Raw genomic sequence first — 23557 nt, 5'->3', positions numbered from 1 at the left:
TATTTAAACAGTGTATATATAATCATTTTTCCGCCATTGAAATGGTCATGTTGTTGTGTTACCAGGATACATGAACACCAACTGGCCACCAAAAGACATGACCCATTAACACTATGTTCCATACATACAGGCAAAGAAGGGCACCACTTTGATTGGGACAACGCACACACATACTCAGACTCGCAAGGACGTTCTTAGAAGAATTGCATTCTGATCAGAAGTCTGTCAATAAACACATCAATTTAGATCCTATCTACCTTGTCTTGTAAAACAAAAGAACTGGAAATGACATCACCCATCTTAAGAACCCAAGACCGAAAAATAGAGAGGCGCGACATACCACCAGCGCTTCAGCAGAGACTCTCACTGATGATGTTACCTAGTCATAGTGTCGTATCGTCAGAAAACAAACCTTCAAGCACAGCGAGCTAACTTGCATATACACAAACTGTTAATTTTTCTTTTGTTAGTGGAATTTGGGAGTTCTTTGTCACTCATGTATTAACAGATTACGAGGTGAGGTGAGCTTTTTTGGGTTTGTGGTTTTAGTCAACAGAAGTCCTCGACATAGATGTCTTCACAGTTTGGGGCCCTGCTGTAAGGGACTTGGACAGATTTGAACAGATTTCGGGTACAAAATGTCCCAGCAAATTCCAACACGTTGCAATTCGTGACCTAGACCTTCAAATAAAACCGGTCGGAAAATCTGTTTAATTTTGTTTAGTTGTGGTTGTTTAAATTACAAGTGAGTGAAATGGATTTTAACATTACTAAAGAGGTTCCCAAATTTGCCAAGAAAGTTTAGAAAGACAGAAGCAGGACATTTTTAGAATTCGCAAATAGATTGGCATTGGGTTTAACCGGGACAAAAGGAAACCAGAAATTCTAATGGAGTTGGTCAAGCACTTTGATGTATCAAAGAAACAGACAAGTGCAGTCGAGTTAGAAAAAACTTAAATTGCAAATATGGCAACTGAAGATAGAAGATAAAGAAAGAGACGGAAACAGGGAGAGAAAAAAGAGAAGGAGAGGAAAAAGAAAGAGAGAGAGAATTTGAGATTCAGAAGTTGGGAATTAGACAAGAAAGTTAAATTAACAGGATGGAGATGAAGGGAGAACGTCGGGATGTATACAACTATGTTAGTGCCTTGCCATATTTCGGTGAGAAAAATGTCAAAACCTTTTTTCTTTCATTTGAAAAAAATGACTCGGCAGTTGACGTGTCCAGTGAACTTGTGGGTAATGCTCGTTCAGACTAAGCTGGTGGGCACAGCTGGTGAGGCATGTACAGCGCTGTCAGATGAGGGATCAAGAGATTATGCAGATGTCAAATTGGCTATTTTGATTAGCTTTGAATTGGTACCAGAAGCATATAGACAGAGGTTCATAAAAATAGAGACGGAACCAGGTCAGACTTATGTTAAGTTTGAAAGAATTAACTACAGTCATTTTGATAGATGGGTGCTGGACTTAAAAATAGATAAGACTTGTGAGGCTGGAAGGGAGATTATTCTGCTGGAGAAGTTGAAAGACTCACCTGCAGAGATGGTAAGAATTCATGTGCACGAACAGGAAGTTCAAGAAGTGAGAAGCGCGGCAGAAATGGCAGGTAAATATGCATTGGTGCATGAGATAAAATTTAGCTTCCAGGAGAATTTTCATGCTATAAGGGATAGAAATTGGGAGAAGGGACGTGCACACATTACAAAGTGAACAGTAGCGCACAATAGTTTACCACAGGTTAAAACAGAAGCCCAAAGGGGTTGAAAGGAGGTGAAAGGCCTCAGGTGTTCTCAGTATAAGGGAGTGGAACACATAAAATGACAGTGCAGATGGGTTAAGAAGGGCACTGGGCAAAGGTGTTTCCATTGAAGTAAGCGGGAGACAATGTGATGGTCGTTGAAGGAAGGCACTTTGGGGAAAGATGTGGCAGAAGAGGCTAAGCCAGTGGAATTAGTGAAACTGGTAAAGGAGACCACAAGTAGAGCCGAGGAGCTGCAGGAGAGTGCTCAGCCGAGGCAGGGTCTGGGTATGGAGTCGGTACCTGATCTCTGAAAGAATTCACCTCTGTAGATAAAGTTTACTCAGAAAGATCAGGGAGAGAAGGACAAGAAGTTATAATTTTGTGAGATATGGGATCTATGGGATCTGCTCAGCCTCTAATAGTTGAGAAGTGAGACGCTGGAAAAGCATAAAAGATCTGGCAGCATCCGAACAGCAGGACAATCGAATATCAGGCATAAACCCATCGTCAGGAATGTGGTGGGGGGACAATGGGGCTGAAAGATAAATACGAGGGTAGCAGCTGGGCTGGTGGGAAGGTCACTGGGAAGGCGATAAGAAGATGTAGGTGTGAGTGATAGTGATATGTCAGAGGGGAGGGTGGAGTCAATAGGTAGGAAGGAAGCTGGCCAGTTAGGGCAGTTCAAGAGGGCAGTGCTAGGTTGAACGGTTGGATCTGGGAGAGGTTGGTGGAGGGGAGATTTGGAATTTGGTGAAGTCAACGTTGATGATTTTTCTAGTTTGAGTGTTCTCGTTGTCCTACCACCTATCCACAACACCCTCCTCTCCGACCTATCACCATCACACCCCACCTGCGTCTACCTATCGCCTTCCAAGCTATCTTACATCCAGCTCCACTCCCACTCTCTTATTTATTTCTCGGCCCCCTTCTCCCTCCCTTTCCCCACCCCGCACTTTTCTGATGAAGGACTTATGCCTGAAACGTCAACTCTTCTGCCCCTCGTATGCTGCCTGGTTGGCTATGCGTTCCCAGCCCCACATTTTTCAACTCTCATCTCCAGCATCTGCAGACCTCACTTTCTCTCGGACTCTAATAGTGAGAGATGACAGTATTTTCACTCTTTCTGACATATTAATCAAGATCGTGATAATTTGTGGAATGGGGTTAGAAATTAAGTATTCCCTTGTGTAACATCAGGTTGGAATGCCAAATCATGATTGGGGAAGTAACAGTGACAGAGTGTCATTTCCAGGAATACAGTTTGTTCTTGGGAACGATTTAGCAGGCTCCAAGGTGGGAGTGGCACCCCTTGTGTTGGAGAAGTCAAAAGGAAAACTAGGGAATTGGGAAGTTAAAAGAAAAATACCCAGGATTTTTCCAGACTGTATAGTAACAAGATTCCACTGTCATAAGTTAGAGCAGGAAGGTAAACCATAATAAAAAGCCAAAGGATTTGATGTGCAGTTAACTGACCCCCTGTTTGATGTCACGGTGCAGGAAAAACCTGAACAGGTAGAGGATCAGACAGGGGTGTTTAGTCCAGAAAGGCTAATGGACTTACAACAGATATCTCCACACACATACACACATACACATGCACACACACAGAAAAGGAATTCAAATACATTGTCGAACGTTATTAACTTAAAGATAGAATGCTACAATTAAAATGGCGACGCCGATAGGTGAATGCAGAAGGGAAATGGGCCGAGGTCCACCAGATTGTTTTAGAGGTAGCGTACAGTGTTACAGGTAGCACCTAAACTAACTGCAGGCTGTCACCGAGGTGATCAGAAGAATCAGGTTAAGGTACAGAGGCATTTCTAGTGGCCTGGAATGCACAAGGACGTGGTTATTATTTGTTGTACATGTCAAACATTCTAAATGGTAGGTAAGTCATAGGTAGTAATAAAACCAGCACATTTGTTAAGAATTCCTGCATTCGTAGAACATTTCACGTGAGTTATTAGTTGTGTAGCTCCCCTATCTAAAATAAAAGTGGAAGCCAATATTTGCTAGCCATAATGGATGTGTCTACCAGATTTCCAGAGGCATTTCTATTATGGAGTGTTAAGTTAAAAGGGAGGTGGAGGAGTTGGTAGCTTTCTTTACTCACTGTGAGCTCCGCAGAGAGATTCAGTCAGACCAAAGGTCTCATTTTACCGCTCAACTGTTTAAGGAAGTCATGGATGGCTTAGGCATGCAGCACTTCAAATCAAGGGCGTCCCATCCTGAATCCCAGGGAGCCTTGTAAAGTTAGCATCAGACACTGAAGACTATATTAACAGCGTACTGTCAGGATTCCTGAATGATTAGAATGAAGGTGTCTCATTAAATTGTTTGCCATTAGACAAAAATTATTTGCCCCAAATAAATCTACTCAGTTTACTTCCTTTCAGTTAATATTTGTACATGAAGTGAGAGGTCCTTTGGAATTTATTGAATATAAACTGACAGCACCGAAGTCAGAGATCTCACACTCGGATTATGTATGTGAGGTGAGTGAGAGATTAGATGTCGGAGGTGAGTTCGCTAAACAGCACCTGAAGGGTTCAGCATAGAATGAAGCACGTGGAAGATAAAGACTCTGAAATTTTTACGATTTCCTGTGGGGATGAGGTATTAGTATTGCCACTACTGATAGGAATTCCCTTCAAAGCCAGGTTTAGTGACTCAGGAACAGAGTTATAGTCAGATGAACAAATTGTGTAGTTTATGTGTATAATGTAGTGACCTTTAGCAAGTGATTGAAAGCTCACATGTTACAGTTGGCAGAGCATGTTGAACGATTACAAGAAGCAAACTTGGTAATAAACTTAAAGAAAACAGAATTCACGAAGGCAGAGGTGACGTTCTTGCGACATTACATTGGACATGGAAGGTTGACCCCATGGAACATAAAAACGAAGGGTTTGGAGGAATTTCCACCACCAATCCTCGAAGAAAGGTGCTTCAATTTTGGAACTGAGTGGATTCTATCGGAAGTTTGTTCCAAACTTCAGCAGCGTATTGGCACCACTGATGGACTTAGTAAAGAAGAACACAGAATTGTGGTGGACAGTGCAATGCCAGGAGGCATTTGAGAATGTTAAAGCAGGATTAATCACCGCACCAGTTTTAGCTGCTCCAAATATTCTGAAACCCTCGGGATATAGGGGTCAGAGATCTATTGATACAGAAAGATGATGATGGGATTGAATGGCCAGTTGGCTACGTGTCGAAAAAACTCAATATCCACCAGAAACAAAATGCAACATCTCCATTACTGAAAAAGAATGATTAAGTTTCGCACTGGCCTGACAATATTTTAATGTTTATGTGACAAACAAATTGTCGGAGATGGTTGTGGACAACGACAAACATCTCGCATTTTTTGGAATATTTAATGACCAGAATATGAGAGTATTTCATTATAGTCTTATCACACCGACTTTAAACTTACACAATGTACATGCTGTGGGAACTAAAATGTGATAGCAGATGTGTTATCGCGCATTTAAAGGAACAGGTGTTGATAAGATTTGACTTAACCCAGTGTTTTATATGTGTGCAAAATTAATATGAATGATATAACTGAGTTGAATCCTTTTGTATTTCATAATAATGGGATTAAGAATTAGAGGAAAAGAAACGAAGCCATCCTTTCATTCTGATGGTTCTTTTTTTTCTGAAGGGGGGAGGTGTTATGAAGCCGAAAGCATGTCAGGTCACTTTAAGACAGAACGGATTTTGTTGAATAGAAAGTACAGCACAGATGCCACCTAAATGTCAGATTGTTCCATCTGTCACAATTAACTGGGAAATGATTCCTGAGTTTTGGTTGTTGTTTTGGCAACAATTCAAATACAACCAAAGAGTTTAAATAACGTTCAGGATACCAGAAGCCAACGGAATTTGAATGTTATTGTTTGGTTACCTGGAAAGCAATCAAATGTGAGAATTATTGTATCATTGGAAGTATATAAACCCAGCATTTGAACACTAGAGGGAGAGCTACTGCCATCCAACAGCAGAGTAACTGCTGTAGAGCAGGAGTGCTAACTGGCCATCTCAAACACTCTCTATCAAAGATACATGTTCATGTCAAACCTACTTGCAGTAAAAAAAAAACATGACCCGGGGAGATCAGCAGCTGGAAGAGTGAACACAGCGGTGGAAGATAGAGACAGTGTGGTCTTGAGATTGTAATTTTAATATGTGGGTTGTTGTAACAGCAGATTTTGACAGAGTCGGAGTCAGATAGTAAGTAGCTAAGAAAAGAGGGGCTTGTATTTGTGAAGCCCCTCTAGTGTTCACTATTAAAGATAAGAAACTAACTTGTTAAAGTTTGTTTAAATAGTGGAATGTAGGAGATCTGTGTTGCTCATATTTTAACAGATTACAAGGTGAGGCGAACTTTTCTGGGTGTTTGGGTTTAATTAACAGAGGGGTTCGACTCCACCTTGTAAATGTTCATCCACGTTAACCCCATTTCCCTACAGTTGGCCCCTATCCTTCCAGTCCTTTCCGATCCGCATATTTATCCAAATGCTTTTGAAACATTGTTAATGTAACCCCCTCAACCACATCTGCTTGCAGCTCATCCACGTACCAGCCCTCTGTGTAAAGAAGTGGCCACTCAGGTTCCTTTTATTCCTTCCCCTTTAACCTTAAACTGATCCTTTCTCGTCCTCGATTCTCTAAACCTTGGAAAAAGACTGAGAGCATTAACCCTACCATCATGATCTTATTCAGCTCTATGAGGACTCCCTCAGTCTTCTACTTGCTAAAGAAAAGGTCCTAGCATGTCCAAACTCTCCCTATAACTCAGACCATTGGGTCCTGGCAATGTCCTTGAAAATTTCTTCTACATTCTTTCTAATTTAATAACATCCACCCTATAACAAGTTGACAAAACTGAACACAATACTCCCAAGTATGGCCTTACCAAAGTCCTGTGTAACAGCAACATAAATTCCCAACTTCTATACTCAATGTCCTGCCTGATGAAGGCCAATGTGCCAAAAGCCTTCTTCACTGCCCTGTCTACCTGTGACTCCACTCACAGAGAACCGTGCACCTGAACACCAAGGTCTCTCTGCCCACGTCACCCTTGAAGATCTTGCCATGCACCATGAAACTCCTACCTTGATTTGAGTTCCCAAAATGTAAGACATCACGCATCTATATTAATTTCTATTTGCCATTTCTTGGCCCACTTCCCCACCTGATTAAGGTCCTGCTGCAATTTCTGATAAACATCCTCACTGATCATGCTCCCAATTACTTTAGTGTCATCTGCAAACTTACTAATCATGCCTTGTACATTCTCAACCAATTCATAGATAACAAACAGCTATGGACCCAGCCTCCAGTCTGACAAGCATGCTTCCACTAAACCCTCTGCTTCCTACCATCACTCCAACTGTGTATACAATTTGCCAGTTCCCCCAGCATTCCACGTGATGGAACCATCCAGAGCAGCCTGCCGTGTGGGACCTTATCAAAGGCCTTACTGAAATCCATAGAGACTATGTCTACTGCTCTGTCCTCATCAACCTTCCTGGTCACTTCATCAAAGAACGCAAACAAATTTTGGAAGCATGATCTCCCACTCACAAGTCGATGCTGACTGCTCCGAATCAAACCCTGTGTAAGTAATGGGTGCAGTCAATGGTATGCTGTGCTTCATTGTAAGATGATTCGAGTACATGGGTAAAGCCATCTTCCTGCTGTTGTAGAACCTTGCTGAGAGAGGATTTGTGGCACTCTGTACAGATTTGATCTCCTTTGTAAGGAATGATCTCCTTACCACAGACACGGGTGATGGGAACATGCGGACAGAGTAAAGAAGCAAAGTGTTTAACCTGTAGAGAGATGAAGAAATGGTGACGCTGAAACACGAGGAATGGCAGCGATCACGTATTTGCAAAAGAGACATTGATAGGGTGAGAAAATCTATACTTTACCCAGGATTGATTGGTTTGACTTATTGCCACGTGTACCTCAGTACAGGGAAACACTTTATTTATGAGCAGTGGAGAAAGATCATAGTAAGCATGACCAGACAGATCATAGGGTGGAAATAGACTTGGACAGAGTAAGGCACACAGGTTACACTGAACAGGACATGCACTCGACAAGATCAACATGAATAATATCATCATTATTTGAACTTAGAAAGTCAATTCATCAGTCTAACTTGACTTTCCTAATAGTTTATATGCCTTTACTAACTCTCCCCACGTTATTGTGCAGTTGGCGTGTGAACCCTGTACTGAACGTCAGGTTGCTCACAATCTCCAACAGCAGCCACAATACCTTCCGTCTGAAACAGGTAGCCATTCCCACCAGCTTCCGTCCTACATAGAGAACACCAGGCTGTCACCTCGGAGATGGAACATGCCTTCTTGAGACTTCACACAAGACATATGGCTTCCCTGCTCACCGCGAGTAAACCATGTTAAAGTCCCATGTGTGTATCATGAGCGATGGCGCCACGAGGTATAACGTGGAGCAATCTGTCTGTGCAGCCTCTGCTCCAATTGTTCATCATGTTAGAGCATAAATTAGGAGACAGTGAGAACTGCCCATGCTGGAGATCAGAGTAGACAGTGGTTTGCTGGAAAAGCACAGCAGGAGAGTTGATGTTTTGGGCATCAGCCATTCATCAGGAATCAGCATCAATTAACCTATTCTGCCCCCGTGTAAGTGCATTGAGGTGGGAATAGCCTCCGACTGTTCCTGTATAAGTGGCTCAACTGGCTGAATTTCCTCCTCTTGTTCGTGTGCAAGTAACACAAGGGGCTGAATGGCCTCGTTCTGTTTCTGTGTAATTGACTCAGGGGACTGAATGACTTCTTCCTTGTCCAATTGGACAGGGCCAAGGGCCCCTGGTTACCCCTGGTTTCTGTTTGATAGATCGATGTACTGACAAGTGTGATGATGCTGCAGCTGTAAGAGGTTATTTTCTCCTGGTTTCTTTTAAGAGAGAGATTGAATGATCATTACCACGCTGGTTAGTTAAGGACACTAAGTAAACAGCGAGGGAGGCATTGGGTTTATTTTAATGCAGCCTGAATGGGTGTGACCAGCTCTCACAGATTAGAATCTTTGAGTTTGTGGCAATCTGTGACTGAATATTCAGTTTTGCCAAGGGCTGTCTTTATGGGATTTTCGTAGATCGGAACAGTTCATTAGTAATAGCTCCACGATCTATTATTCTGTTAACTTGTCCAATAGAATTAAGTTATTCTAATTTCCTCTTTCTTTGGTTTCATTTTATCTTTCGTGTTTAAATAGTGTTTAGCTTCACACCGAGTAGCTGACCAGTCACATTGCATCTGAAACAGACAATTTACATTCCCTTTAAAATAAGAAAACATTAGAGTCTAGGCTACTGCCTTACAATATTTTCGAGGGGCTCTGGTGTGCCCCATCACACTAGACACCTTCTCTTCCTGAGAAATCTGCTGGAGGACATGAATGGGCTGTCCCTGTTCTTCTCCAATAGTGACAATGGGCTGAATGACTTCATCATATTCCTGTGAAACCAGCGTTAGGTGCTGAATGAACTCTTGTTTTACTGTGGCATTGTGTTGTTACCTGAATGTTACTGACACTTTAACAGCACAACTCTCAATGCAGTCTGGGTCTTGCTGCTCATGGACATAGACCAGTTCAGGAGCTGAGGGGGGAACAAAATGTTCTGAACATCGTGGAATCTTCAGTGACCATCCCCACTTCTGATCTTATGGTGAGGAGCGTGAGGTTGGGGAGACATTGTTGAAGCAGCTGAAGATGTTTGTGAAGGGGAAGCTACCCTGAGGATCTCCCACAGAGGTGACCCAGGACTGAGATGATGAACATTTTCCTTTGTGCCATGTTTGACTCCAAACACTGGAGAGGTTACTCTGATTCCCATTAAGTCCAGTTTTGTTAAGGTCCTTGATGTCGACAGAAGTTAACCACTGCCTTGATATCAGGACCAGTCATTTTTACCTGAACCCTTGTCTCAAACTCTTTTGTTCATATCAATAAACCATGATATAGGAGCAGCAAGTGTTTTCTTCAAACAGGTGGGATTGAATGTCAGGATTTCTCTTATCAAGAGTGTTCGGGGAGCTAGATGACTGAAAGTATTTGAAGAAGAGGTAGATGGATATTGACCTGACAGAGAGTTGAGGGCTATGAAGAATTGGGTTTGAAAGAGTATTTGAGACCAAGAGCAGATCAGTCATGATCTAGTGAAGGGCAAGGCAGGTCTGGGGAGTGAATGACCTGTTTCTATTTCTGATGTTCTCACATTCTGTTATTGGAGAGTTAGTGGGTGTTATTTTCATGGATGTGCAATTGCTGAATATTGCAGTCAGGGAGACAAGAGGATTTTGTGATCCATCTCTGGGTGAGGTATGGGGGCTGTATTCACAATGAATCTGGTTCTACGACATGACCAACAAATGAAGCACAAGTTGCAGAGAGTGGAAGCTCTGTGAAGAGAGATGAGGGGCCTCTTTCATACCCAGCCTGGGTTTTCCAATTACATTTCCTAAATCACTTCAAAGCGTGTGCGACAGTCTTGAGAGGCTGAATGGTCTCTTCCGTGTCTGTGCAACAGGTTATAGGAGTAATTGGCCTCCAACTGCTCCTGTCTAACACGTTTGAGGGGCTGAATGGAACACAGAAACATCGGACTGAGGAGCAGGAGTGGGTCATTAGATACTTTGAGCCTTTTCCAACAGGCACTAAGATTGTGGATGATCAGGTTGGGGTCTCAGCCTCACTTTCCTGTCTCCATCCCATTATCCATGACTCACTTCTCTGTCAAATATTTAACTAATGCAGCTTTCAATCAATGTGAACATAGAGGCACGATAAACTTCCAATGAAGAGAATTCCCACTTGAAAGGTCCTTTCAGAATTATTCATCATGCTTCTTATAGAATCAGAGTCATGCAGAATGGAAACAGACCCGTTAGTCCGATGTGTTCACTCCGATCAGATATTAAATCTGATCCAGTCCCATTTGCCAGTATTTGGCCAATATCCCTCTTCTTTCAGATACTTTTTAAATGTGCGATTGTAACCGCCTTCAGCACTTCCTCTGACAGCACTTTATGTACACACACCACTCTCTGTGTGTAACATTTACCTTCAGGTCCCTTCTAAATCATTTGCCCTCTCCCCTCCAACCTATGCCCTCTTGTTCTGGACTCCTCTATAATGTCACCCTTCAGCCTCTGACACTCCAGGAGAAAGCACCTCAACCTAATCAACCTCTCCTTAAAGCTCAAACCTCCAGTCCTGGAACATCTGTGTGTCAGTCATTTCTGCAGACAACTGATTTGTATGCAGTATTCTTAAAGTGGCCTCATCAACATCCTGTACAGATGTAATATGCCACCACAACCCCTATACTGAATGTTCTGACTGATTAAGACAAATGTACCAAATGTGTTCTGTCCCACTCTGTCTACCTGCGACTCCACTTTCAAGGAACTATGCACCTGCAGCCCTCTGTTCCTTTGTTTCACAACACGCCCCAGGGCCTTACCATCAAGTGTATAATTCCTGCCCTGGTTTGCGTTCACAAAATGCAAAACCTCGTATTTATCTAAATTAAAATTCATCTGTCACTCATTGCCCCTTTGTCCCATTTAATTGCGCTCTTGTACTCTGAGATAATCTACTACACCACCTTTCTGATGTCATCTGTAAACTTACTAACTATGGCCGCAATATTCACATCTAAATCCTTTACGTAAATGATGAAATGCAGTGAACTCAGTACTGATTCTTACAGCACACTGCTGCTCACAAGCCTCCAGTCTGAAAAATATTCCTCTTCCTTCAAATCAATTGTGACAAGCTTCCTTTGTTCTCATGTGACTGAAACTTACTAATCTGCCTACCAATCAGAATGAAATACGAGCTATGAAGAGGGCCTGAGTCGGTTAGCTTTATTTTCAATAGAAAACAGGAGAAGGGTATAGACAGGGTGGATAGAGACAAGCTTTTTCCCAGGTTGAAGGATTCAGTAACGAGAGGTCGTGCTTTCAAGGTGAGAGGTGGAATGTTTAAGGGGGATACACGTGGTACGTACTTCACACAGAGGGTGGTGCGCGTTTGGAATGCGTTGCCAGCAGAGGTGGTAGAGGCAGGCACGGCAGATTCATTTAAGATGCGTCTGGACAGATGCATGAGTAGGTGGGGAGCAGAGGGATACAGATGCTTAGGAATTGACCGACAGATTTAGACAGTACATTTGGATCGGCTCAGGCTTGGAGGGCGAAGGGCCTGTTCCTGGGCTGTAAATTTTTTTGGTCTTTGTTCTTTAAATGAACACTTTGCTGAAGTCCATATAGACAATGTCTACCAAACTGTCTTCATCAATCGTCTTTGTCACCTCTTCAAAAAACTGAACCAAATTAATGAGCCATGATTTCCCATGCACAAAGCTAATTGTCTACTTCGTTCAGCCCTTGACTTCCCAAATGTATGTAAATGCTATCCCTCAGAATCCCCTCCAACAACTTACCCACCACTGACATCAGGCTCACCCGTCTATAGTTCCATGGCTTTTTGGGGTCACTATTTACTTTTCTAGTCCAACTCCTCCACTGCTCACAACAAATGTTAAATGTAACCAGGTCGGTGATATGGCTGACGATATCGGTCTCAGACTGGGTCAGGGTCAGTTTTAGCAACAAGTCAGACTAGTTTCTTTAATCTGCTAAAACAACACGTTTATGATCCACAGCAATGTTACTCAAACTATGGTGGAAAGATGTATGGCAAACTGTTTGGATATTGCAAATATATAATCAATGGCTTGGAAAGGATGGACGCTAAGAAATTGTTTCCGTTAGGCGAGGAGACTAGGACATGTGGGCACAGCCTTACAACTAGAGGGGGTCAATTCAGAACAGAAATGCGGAAACATTTCTTCAGCCAGAGAGTGGTGGGGCCTGTGGAATTCATTGCCGCAGAGTGCAGTGGAGGCCGGGACGCTAAATGTCTTCAAGGCAGAGATTGATAAATTCTTAATGTCACAAGGAATTAAGGGCTACGGGGAGAATGCGGGTAAGTGGAGTTGAAATGCCCATCAGCCATGATTAAATTGCAGAGTGGACTCGATGGGGCGTATCGCCTTACTTCCACTCTTATGTCTTATGGGCTAATATTTCCGTTTCTAAACACACACACACACACACACACACACACACACACAGATTAACAAAATTTCTGCAATTTTAACTTGAAACAACTTTGTTCAGATATTATTGGAACTCCTGACAAAAGTAAAAATTGAGATTGTCCAAAACGTTGTTCTGCTTCTGAAGATATTGTACTCTCACAGCTGCTAGCAATGGTATTTCATATTTCATCCTGGGAGAGTTTGGATTTGGCTGAATTCCCTTTGCTTTAGGCAGTGAGTAGATTCCAGTGCATTCTGGTCAGTGATCACCCAAAGGGTAGCACGGTGGTTAGCACTGCTGCCTCACAGCACTAGGGACTTGGGGTCGATTCCGGCCTTGGGTGACTGTCTGTGTAGAGTTTGCACATTCTCCCCGTGTCTGTGTGAGCTTCTAATGGGTGATCCAGTTTCCTACCTCAAACTGTGTAGGTTCGGTGGATTGGTCATGCTAAATTGTCTGTAGTATTCAGGGATTTCTAGGTTAGCTGCATTAGTCAGGGGCAAATATAGGGGAATGGGTTGGGAACGTTGGTATGGACTTGTTGAGCCGAAGGGCCTATTTCAACACTGCAGGGGTTCTATAAAAATAATAATGGTAACGATGACTGTAGAGTTTGTTTTAGCTCGCACACATTGTTATGAAGAGGAACAATGAAGGAGAGAAAGTGCAATAGGCCGTGCCTTCTCGGGGAGATTACATTTTCTCCCTCTCTGAGTTGAATCACACAATAATATTATCCTCTCTCAAACTGGACCCATATGAGGTCCCTTGTACATTGTCAAAACTATGTCTCCATCACATTCTCTGTTCCATGTAGGTGCATCATTGCTACTGTTCGAGACAGAGCCACACCCTTCGCATAAAATGGTCTCAGCCGATTTGAAATATGTTTACATGGTCCTGCGTCATTAAAAAATAAAATATTTAATGTATTCAGAATACCTGTGTTAAAATGCATGCATTTTGTAACAAATACAGAAATTGCTGGAAAAGCTCGGCAGGTCTGTCAGTACCCAGATGCCCTTTACATGCTGTAGTTGTACCAGCCTCCATCACTTCCACTGGCAGCTCATTCCATACACACACCACCCTCTGTGTGAAAAGGTGCCCTTTCGGCCTCATCAAAACTTTTCCCCTCTCACTTTCCACCAATGCCCTCTAGTTTTGGACGCCCGTAACCTGGTGAAAAACCCTGACTACTCACCCTATCCATGACCTTTCTTATTTTATAAACCTTTACTTCTGCGAAATCAACACGAATGGCTGTACTTTCAGTCATCCCGGGCCGAAATTCTGAAATGCAATACTGATACGTCTTCCTTCTCCATCAGGTCACAATTCTGAATCCATTTTAATCAGTTTGTTCAGATGTATCCTGAGACACTTCTGTGGGCTTTACCCCCAGACCTTTGTGCCCAGAGGAAGGGATACTGGTATCACTCAGCAATACCCCATAAAGCTGTAACATTATTCTCCTGTGTGTTTGTTCATCAGCCTGTTCTGACATGCTGGGACATACCTCTGCAACAGGCAGGACTTGAATCCTTCTATTCCTGAGCGAGGAGCACTACCACACTAGCTCAGGAATTGGAATCAAATCCAGAGCTCTGGCTCAGAGACAGGGACACTACCCACTACACTACCATACCCAGATTTTGGGTCATATTTTAGTGCCCACTTTCAGCTCGGTGTGGATTTATTTTCAGGTTACCATTACTGAACTACACAAAACACTTTGTATTATTAAACAAATGCAAGATATTTGTCTCAACTGTAGGATGTTGAGTGTATGTGCTGTGCTATCCAAATTAACTATGAACATCTTTAATCGCTATTATCTGTAGCCTGCAATGTTAGGGAAAGAAATCCTGCAGCCACACTCTGCTCTAAGAAGGGTCTCAAATGGCTATTTATTACTGAACACCAGAGACGAAAGAAGAGCTTAATTTCTGGTCACAAAACACCGATGACTATTACCCAACTGTAACGTGTGGCCGCTGATTACTGTCCAGCCTCTCCTCCCCACTGACTGTGTCAGCAATCTGTCCCTCCTCTCCCTAACCACACAAGGCAACCCAAGCTCAGGGTCTTTGTGACAATCAAGGCCGGAGTGTGCAGGCCTCCTGGAGGCGGATGGGCGGGGGGCGGGGGGGGGGGGGGGGGGGGGGGGGGGGGGGGGGGGGGGGGGGGGGGGGGGGGGGGCGTTTTAAAATTGAAGGGGAGGGTGAGGGGCAGTAATATCACTCACTGGGCTGAGGGGTGGCTGACGGAGTTTAGTTTGGATTAATGGGAGGTATTGGATTTGTTAAATCAAACAGGAGCAGGACCTATACAATTAATAGCACGGTTTTTGTCAGTGTTGTAGAACAGAGACCTAGGTCGTCAGGTATAATTCTTTAAAATTTGCATCTCATACAGATAGTGTAGTTAAGAAGATGTTTAACACATTTGTCTTCATTGGTCAGACCTTTGAGTATCGGAATTGGGACGGCATGGTGAGGTTATACAGGATATTAGTGAGGCCTCTTCTGGAAAAATGTGTCCAGTCTGGTCACCATGCCCACTCATTCCATAGCCACACCACCCTCTGGGTGAAACAGCTGCCCCTTAGGTCACTTTAATATTTCCCCTCTCACCTTAAGCCTATGTCCTCTAGTTTTGGTCTCCCCTACACTTCGAAAACACCTTGACTATTCATTTTGATATTAGTGACCTTGATACTATTAAGCTGGAGAGGGTTGAGAACAGATTAACCTGGATGTTGCTGGGAATGTAGGGAGTGAGCTATAAGGAGAGGCTGGGTACGCTGGGACTTTTTTCACTGGAGAGGATGAGATTAAGGGGTAACTTTACAGAGGTATATAAAAGAATGAGGGGTACAGATAAGCTGAAGGGCTGATGTCTTTTCCCTAGAGTTGGGGATTCCAAACTGAGGGATATTTTAAGATGCGAGGAAAAAGATTTAGAAAATTCATGAGACGTAATTATTTTAGACAGAAGCTGGCTTGTGTGTAGAATGAACTCCCAGAGCAAGTGGTGAAAGCAGGAACAGTTACAACGTTTAAAGGACATTTAGATCAGTCCATGGATAAGACATCAGTTTGGATGTTGCTGTGAGCAGCTGCCCTCTCCCTCCCCATCTCTGAATGAATCCCTGTTGGTTTTCACCCTCTGCCAATGCCTGTGCAGTGGCGTGTGGAGGCCAGCAGAGGGTGGCATTGCATCACTTTAAGCACCACAGAGACTGCCAGACCTGCCCCACACAGACACACACAGATACACACACGGGGATGGTGAGGACACGGCGTGAAGATCATAGGTAATTTAAATTAAACATAGCAGTATTGGGAATATAGAAGTATTTCACTGGCTCACACTCGTGAGTGGGGCAGGATTTCAGTTGTTTCATGCGGACTGTGACGCCAAGACAATCTCAATGTTTGCAGATAAGACCAAACCTGGAAGAATTGTAAAGCCTATGGAGGACAGTGCAGAACTCTAACAGTACAATCACACGTTGGTGTAGTGTTCAGGTTTATGGCTGATGGGGATCAGTGCAGAACAGTATGAGGTGATACACTTTGGTAGGAAAGACAATGAAAGACAATTTAAAACAGGTCATACCGTTACAAACGGGGTGCAGGAGCAGAGACCGCTGGGTGTATATGAGCACAGATCGTTGCAGATATCAGGACAAGTGGGGAGAGCAGTAACTATCACAGATTAGTTTCAGTTTCTGAACTGTTTACAGGAGGAGGTGTAGGAGGGAGCCTCTGTGCTCCTTTCCTGGGAGGTGGTGGTGACGATGTGTTGTGAGCCCACCCTCCTGCCCACCGAGACAGTGGGGATTCCCTCTGTACTAGATCGACACAAAAGGGAGATGGCATCAGGGCCACGGCTTCTAAGTTGTGCCGGGGGGAAACGGAGCTGCCGGGGGGAAACAGAGCTGCCAGTGGGTTTAAAGTGAGAATTGCCCTTCACTGAACATTGCTCCTTACTCGGTCGGTGGGACGTGGATGTTTCAGAATTTCTAAACGAGGCGTCCAGGTCCTCTCCGACTCCAACCAGGTTCCTCCCCACATGGCGGGGGGAGGGGGTGAGGGAACGGATATCAGGCACTCTACCACCCAGTTTGGCCCTCTCTGTCCTATTCCAGGCTGTTTCTCCTGGAATGGGAGAAGGGGAGGGAGTGAGTGAGGATGGGAGTGGGTGGTCCTGCTGTTAGTGCTGGTGTATATGGGGAGGGGGTCATGGTGAGGTGTCCGGAGGGAGTCAGTCCACAGTGTTGTTTCCATTCAGGGTTATTATTGTGGGGGTGAAGTGGAGGGAGGGGGGGGGAGAGAGAGAGGGAGAGAGAGAGAGACAGAAAGACAGAGACAGAGAGAGAAGGTGCAGCATGCAGTAGTGAGAGTAGTGGACCATGAACCTTGTTCGGGGTCGGCGCTTTAACAGATATACAGTGAGTGTGAGGGAGCAGAGAGAATACAGTGACCCTTATCCTGACAGAGTGGGGAAGGTGATTGATGCTTGTCCTGTATTGCTGGACATTTCTTCAGACCACGGATACTGCACTGAGCTGGGTGGTGTGCTCAGACCATGCTCGGTGAGTCTGCTGGTGTCGCCCCCTCTGGGTAGAGAATGGTCCCCCTCTGTACTAGCCCATCCACCAGACCCTCCGTGTCCCTGTTGACAAACCGTGGTGTAATTGTCCCTTATCTGTCATGCTCGGGGTAAACTGTGCACGGCAGCTCCCAACTGAGAAAGCTCAACCGTGTGACCATTGGGCTTTTAAAGATGGCCCAAGTGTCAGCGATCACGGAATATCCAGGGGCATCTGGGTGATGGTGAGTACCACCCGCCATGAAGAACTCCATTTACAAAGCTGTAGAACAAATGCTCATCCAAAACTCTCCATCATCTGTCCTCACACCAATATCCCTTTATCCCATCTTTCCTGGGAAGACTGGCCCATGTTACAGGATGCTATCGAAGTGTCTACATTTCAGTATTCTGAAACCTGGGAACGGATCCTTCCATGACATTGTCTCTCCGTCTCCCCCTCTCTGTCTATACCCCAAACACCTCTCATGTGGTGATATTTAAACTGATTCCCCTGCCATCTCCCTCTGGCAGTGATGTTTACACCCACAGCACCCCCTTGTCAGGACACAATGCAGATATGGAGCTGTAAATGGATGGGAGCTGTACATCGTGTCAGTTCCAGAACGGGCTGCAACTTTCCCCACACTGGGCAGTGATCTAACACAGTATTACTGAGCATTGCACTAGGGTGGGGTACACAGTTCTACATGCTGGGAGGGTGACTGCTCCTGGGTTACAGATCAATGAACCGGGGTGGGGTACACAGTCCTACATGCTGGGAGGGTAACTGCTCCTGGGTTACAGATCAATGTACCGGGGTGGGGTATGCAGCTCTACATTCTGGGAGAGTAATTGCTCCTGGGTTACAATCAATGCATTGGGGTGGGGTACACAGTCCTACATGCTGGGTGGGGGGGGGGGGGTAACTGCTCCTGGATTACAGATCAATGCACTGGGATGGTGTACACAATCCTACATGCTGGGGGGGGTGGTAACTGCTCCTGGGTTACAGATCAATGTACTGGGGTGGTGTACACAGTCCTACATGCTGGGAGGGTAACTGTTCCTGGGTTACAGATCAATGCATTGGGGTGGGGTACACCGTCCTACATGCTGGGGGGGTAACTGCCCCTGGGTTACAGATCAATGCACTGGGATGGTGTACACAATCCTACATGCTGGGAGGGTAACTGCTCCTGGGTTACAGATCAATGCACTGTGGTGGTGTACACAGCTCTACATGCTGGGAGGATAACTGCTCCTGGGTTATAGATCAATGCATTGGGGTGGGGTACACAGTCCTACATGCTGGGAGGGTAACTGCTCCTGGTTTACTGATTAATTCACACGTGATCACTGCACAGATCGCTGTGCTGGTCAGACTATCTGGTTGAGGTTTATAGATAATGCAATGATGTGGTCAGTGCCGCTCCCCATGCTGGATAGATATGTAGCCTGTGCACAGTACATCATGTTGGTGGGGTGGGGAGGGTGGAAAGGTGATGGACAAGTCAAGGAGTCCTCCGGAACGTTCTGTCCCTATAACTGACATTCCCCAGAACGTTCCGTCCCCAACATTCTATAACTGCCATTCCCCGGAAAGTTCTGTCCCCGACATTCTATAACTGACATTCCCCGGAACATTCTGTCCCCGACATTCTATAACTGACATTCCCCAGAACGTTCCGTCCCCAACATTCTATAACTGCCATTCCCCGGAACATTCTGTCCCCGACATTCTATGACTGACATTCCCTGGAATGTTCTGTTCCTGAAATTCTACAACTGACATTCCCTCGAATGTTCTGTCCCTGACATTCTATAACTGACATTCTCCGGAACATTCTGTCCCTGACATTCTATAATTGACATTCCCCAGAACGTTCCGTCCCCAACAATCTATAACTGACATTCCCTGGAACGTTCTGTCCCCGACATTCTATAACTGACATTCCCCAGAACCTTCTGTCCCTGACATTCTATAACTGACATTCTCCGGAACGTTCTGTCCCTGACATTCTATAATTGACATTCCCTGGAACGTTCCGTCCCCAACATTCTATAACTGACATTCCACAGAACGTTCTATCCCTAACATTCTATAACTGACATTCCCCAGAACGTTCTGTAGCTGACATTGTTTGTGAACGGCCGGATGTCAGTGAATTGAACCATCGATAAGATCCCGAGGGAAGATATCCCATTCCAGGGATTAGGAGACACTGTTCCGAAGGCCCCTCAGGCAGTTAATGGGGTGAATACATTTTCCCTGCGTTTACATTTCTTCCCGACACAGGATCGACCACAATTTAGACCAAAATACAGAAATTCCCAAACTCCGTTTGTCTTCAGGAAACTGGGAGAGAATCCTTCAGGACAGCAACGTTTCCACCCTCCGTATTCGGAACTGGGAAGGAGTGACCTGTGTCTGCTCTCGAGTGATCGAGTGTGTGGGAATGTTCTAGAAACCATCTGACCTTATGTGTCTCTGTGTATTTGGGAAGGGAGGGTTTCTTGTGGTTTCTGTCACATGTTTGTCAGTAATTCCGACCTTCCCATTTGTTATTCCAGCTCCAATTATTTTAATAAATCCCTGAGTACAGGGACACATTTGAAAATCTCACTGGGTCCCGGATCAAACGGTTCCCTTTGCCTCCAGGCTGATGGATAATGGGTTTGTTTTCCTTCCTCACAGTTAACGTAGTGACCATCTACGTCCTGCTTTATAAAGATTGTGGATTGTCTCCATGTGTCAGACGTTACCTGGGGGCCATGGCAGCGGCGGATCTCCTGGTCATTATCCTCGACCTGATCCTGAGACACATTCCCATTGTTTATCCTGAACAGTTTTATTTCCTGAGGGACTCTGTCCCCGTCTGTAATATCCACGCCGTCCTGCTTTATGCAGCCACTGACTGCTCCGTCTGGTTCACCGTCACTTTCACCTTTGATCGGTTTGTGGCCATTTGTTGCCAGAAGCTGAAAAGTAAATATTGCAGTGAGAAAACGGCGGCTGTGGTTCTGGGAGCAGTGACTGTGCTGAGCTGTTTAAAGAACATTTCCTGGTATTTTATTCTCACGGCTCGGTATTGGCTGGTGAACGAGCCCTGGTTTTGTGATGTAACAGACGCTGTTCTATTGTCCATTGTCTGGGTCACAATCGAGCTCCTCCACCACATTCTAACCCCGTGTGTCCCATTTCTCCTGATTCTGCTGCTCAATGTTCTCACCGTCAGACACATTTTAGTGACCAGCAGAGCCCGCAGGAGACTCCGCGCTCACACCAATGGGGACGCTCAGTCTGACACTGAAATGAGTAACCGAAAAAAATCCATCATTTTACTGTTTGTGATCTCGGCCAATTTCATCCTGTTATGGTCAATGTTCATGCTGTATTCTATATGGGGCCGGATGTGGTATTTTGGGTATCGGTCTGTGTTACTCGATTACTTTGTGCAGGAATTGGGCTTCATGCTGCAGCTCCTCAGTTGCTGCACAAACACCGCGATTTATGCCGTGACCCAGAGTAAGTTCAGGCAGCAGCTGAAGAATGTGCTGAAATATCCCTTCACCCAAATCCATCCATCCATCAAATTCCCTCATTAATCACACCATCCGGGATTTTCTCATTTCAGTTCAGTGTTTCAGCGATGGAGCAGCCTGTCGCTATGGTAACATACTGAGGGTAGCGCTGGTTTGTCCATCCTTATCCCCCAGGGGGGTTACAGGGAAACATTTCAACTCAGAGGCCAGTGAGTAAAGGCACCATCCCACTGACTGTATCCATCAATTCCATTTGTAACCAATAAAAATGTTGAGTAAAGCGTGCCGAGCAGCAGAGTGACTGATGTTGTTGTGTGTCTTTGTGTTGGAGAAGCTGAGCTGGAGAGAGACAGACTCAGCCCCAAGTCCTGGTCCTCAGGGAAGGGGAGGACACCGCACCCTGAGCTCAGGAGCTGGGTTTAACTCCCTCTGACCCAACCCCCACTCCAACCTAGACTGCACATTTCCTCACCCAGCCCCCTTTTCCTCCTCATTTCTCTCCCTCTGTGCACAATCTCTCTTTCTCACCACACCTCTCACTTTCACTCTCTCTGGTCCCCTCTCAGACAGCCCCCAACCCCTGTATCTCCACCTGCCTCTACTATTCTTTCTGCCTCACTCTCCCCCCTCTCTCACACACCCCAACATGAGTTTCTCCACCTGCCTCCATTCTTCTCTCTCCCCCTCACCCTCACACTCTCTCTCTCCTGCCGTCTCTGTCTCCCTCCCGCAATTCCGGCTCTACCCCATTTTCCCCACCTCCCACTTCTCTCTATCATCTCACCCCACCTCCCCTCCCCCGCCCCCACCTCCACAAGCAGCCTCAACACCAACCCCCAGTCTCTGGGTCAGAGGGAGAGGGAAGGACCAAGGAGACAGAGTTTGTCAGAGAGAGAGGAAGGGCGGGACAGAAGGGAGAGAGATTCAGTCAGAGAAAAATGGAGGGGAGGGGGAGAGAGAGAGAACAAGATAAGGGGATCGAGAGTGAGAGAAGATGGAGAGAAAGCAAAGGAGCAGGGAGAGACATAGAGACACAGAGACAGAGAGAGGGAAGGGAGAGATAAGGTGAGGGAGGGAGAGAAAGAGAGAGAAATGGGGGCGAGATAATGAGAGAGGGGGACAGACAGAGAGGGGACAGAGAGAGAGAGGGGGACAGAGAGAGGGGGGGACAGAGAGAGAGGGGGACAGAGAGAGAGGGGGGGACAGAGAGAGAGGGGGGGACAGAGAGAGAGGGGGGGACAGAGAGAGAGGGGGGGACAGAGAGAGAGGGGGACAGAGAGAGACGGGTACAGAGAGAGACGGGGACAGAGATTAGGGGAAATGGGGGTTCAGAGAGAGAGCGGGGCAGAGAGAGCGGGGCAGAGAGAGCGGGGCAGAGAGAAGGGGACAGAGACTGGGACAGAGAGAGTGGGGTACGGGGGGGAGAGGGGGGGGACAGAGAGAGAGGGGACAGAGAGAGAAGGGGACAGAGAGAGAGGGGGACAGAGAGAGAGGGGGGCAGAGAGAGAGGGGGACAGAGAGAGAGGGGGACAGAGAGAGAGGGGGACAGAGAGAGAGGGGGACAGAGAGAGAGGGGCAGAGAGAGCGGGGCAGAGAGAGCAGGGCAGAGAGAGGGCGACAGAGAGAAGGGGACAGAGAGGGGGACAGAGAGAGTGGGGTACAGGGGGGGAGGGGGGGACAGAGAGAGTGGGGACAGAGAGAGAAGGGGACAGAGAGAGAGGGGGACAGAGAGAGAGGGGGACAGAGAGAGAGGAGGGCAGAGAGAGATGAGGGCAGAGAGAGATGAGGGCAGAGAGAGAGGAGGGCAGAGAGAGATGAGGACAGAGAGAAGGGGACAGAAACAGAGGAGGACAGAGAGAGATGGGGAAAGAGAGAGAGTGGGGGACAGAGAGAGTGGGGGACAGAGAGAGTGGGGGACAGAGAGAGAGGGGGACAGAGAGAGAGGGGGACAGAGAGAGAGGGGGACAGAGAGAGAGGGGGGACAGAGAGAGAGGGGAACAGAGAGAGTGGGACAGAGAGAATGGGAGGTAAAGGTATCAGAGAGAGGGGGACAGAGAGAGGAGGACAGATAGTGGGTGGGATAGAGGGCATCAGAAAGAGGGGGACAAAGAGATGGGCACAGAGAGAGGGGGGACAGAGAGAGAGGGGGCAGAGAGAGAGGGGGACAGAGAGAGACGGGGACAGAGAGAGGGGGCAGAGATTAGGCAAATGGGGGTTCAGAGAGAGAGGGGGACAGAGAGAGCGGGGCAGAGAGAGCGGGGCAGAGAGAGCGGGGTAGAAAGAGCGGGGCAGAGAGAGCGGGCAGAGAGAGGGCGACAGAGAGAGTGGGGTACAGGGGGGGAGAGAGGGGGGGACAGAGAGAGAGGGGACAGAGAGAGAAGGGGACAGAGAGAGAGGGGGACAGAGAGAGAGGGGGACAGAGAGAGAGGGGGACAGAGAGAGAGGGGGACAGAGAGAGAGGGGGGGACAGAGAGAGAGGGGGGGACAGAGA

Source organism: Chiloscyllium punctatum, chromosome 18 (genome assembly GCF_047496795.1).
Source record: "Chiloscyllium punctatum isolate Juve2018m chromosome 18, sChiPun1.3, whole genome shotgun sequence".
In the NCBI taxonomy this organism is placed as follows: Eukaryota; Metazoa; Chordata; class Chondrichthyes; order Orectolobiformes; family Hemiscylliidae; genus Chiloscyllium; species Chiloscyllium punctatum.
This window is presented reverse-complemented; position numbering follows the sequence as displayed.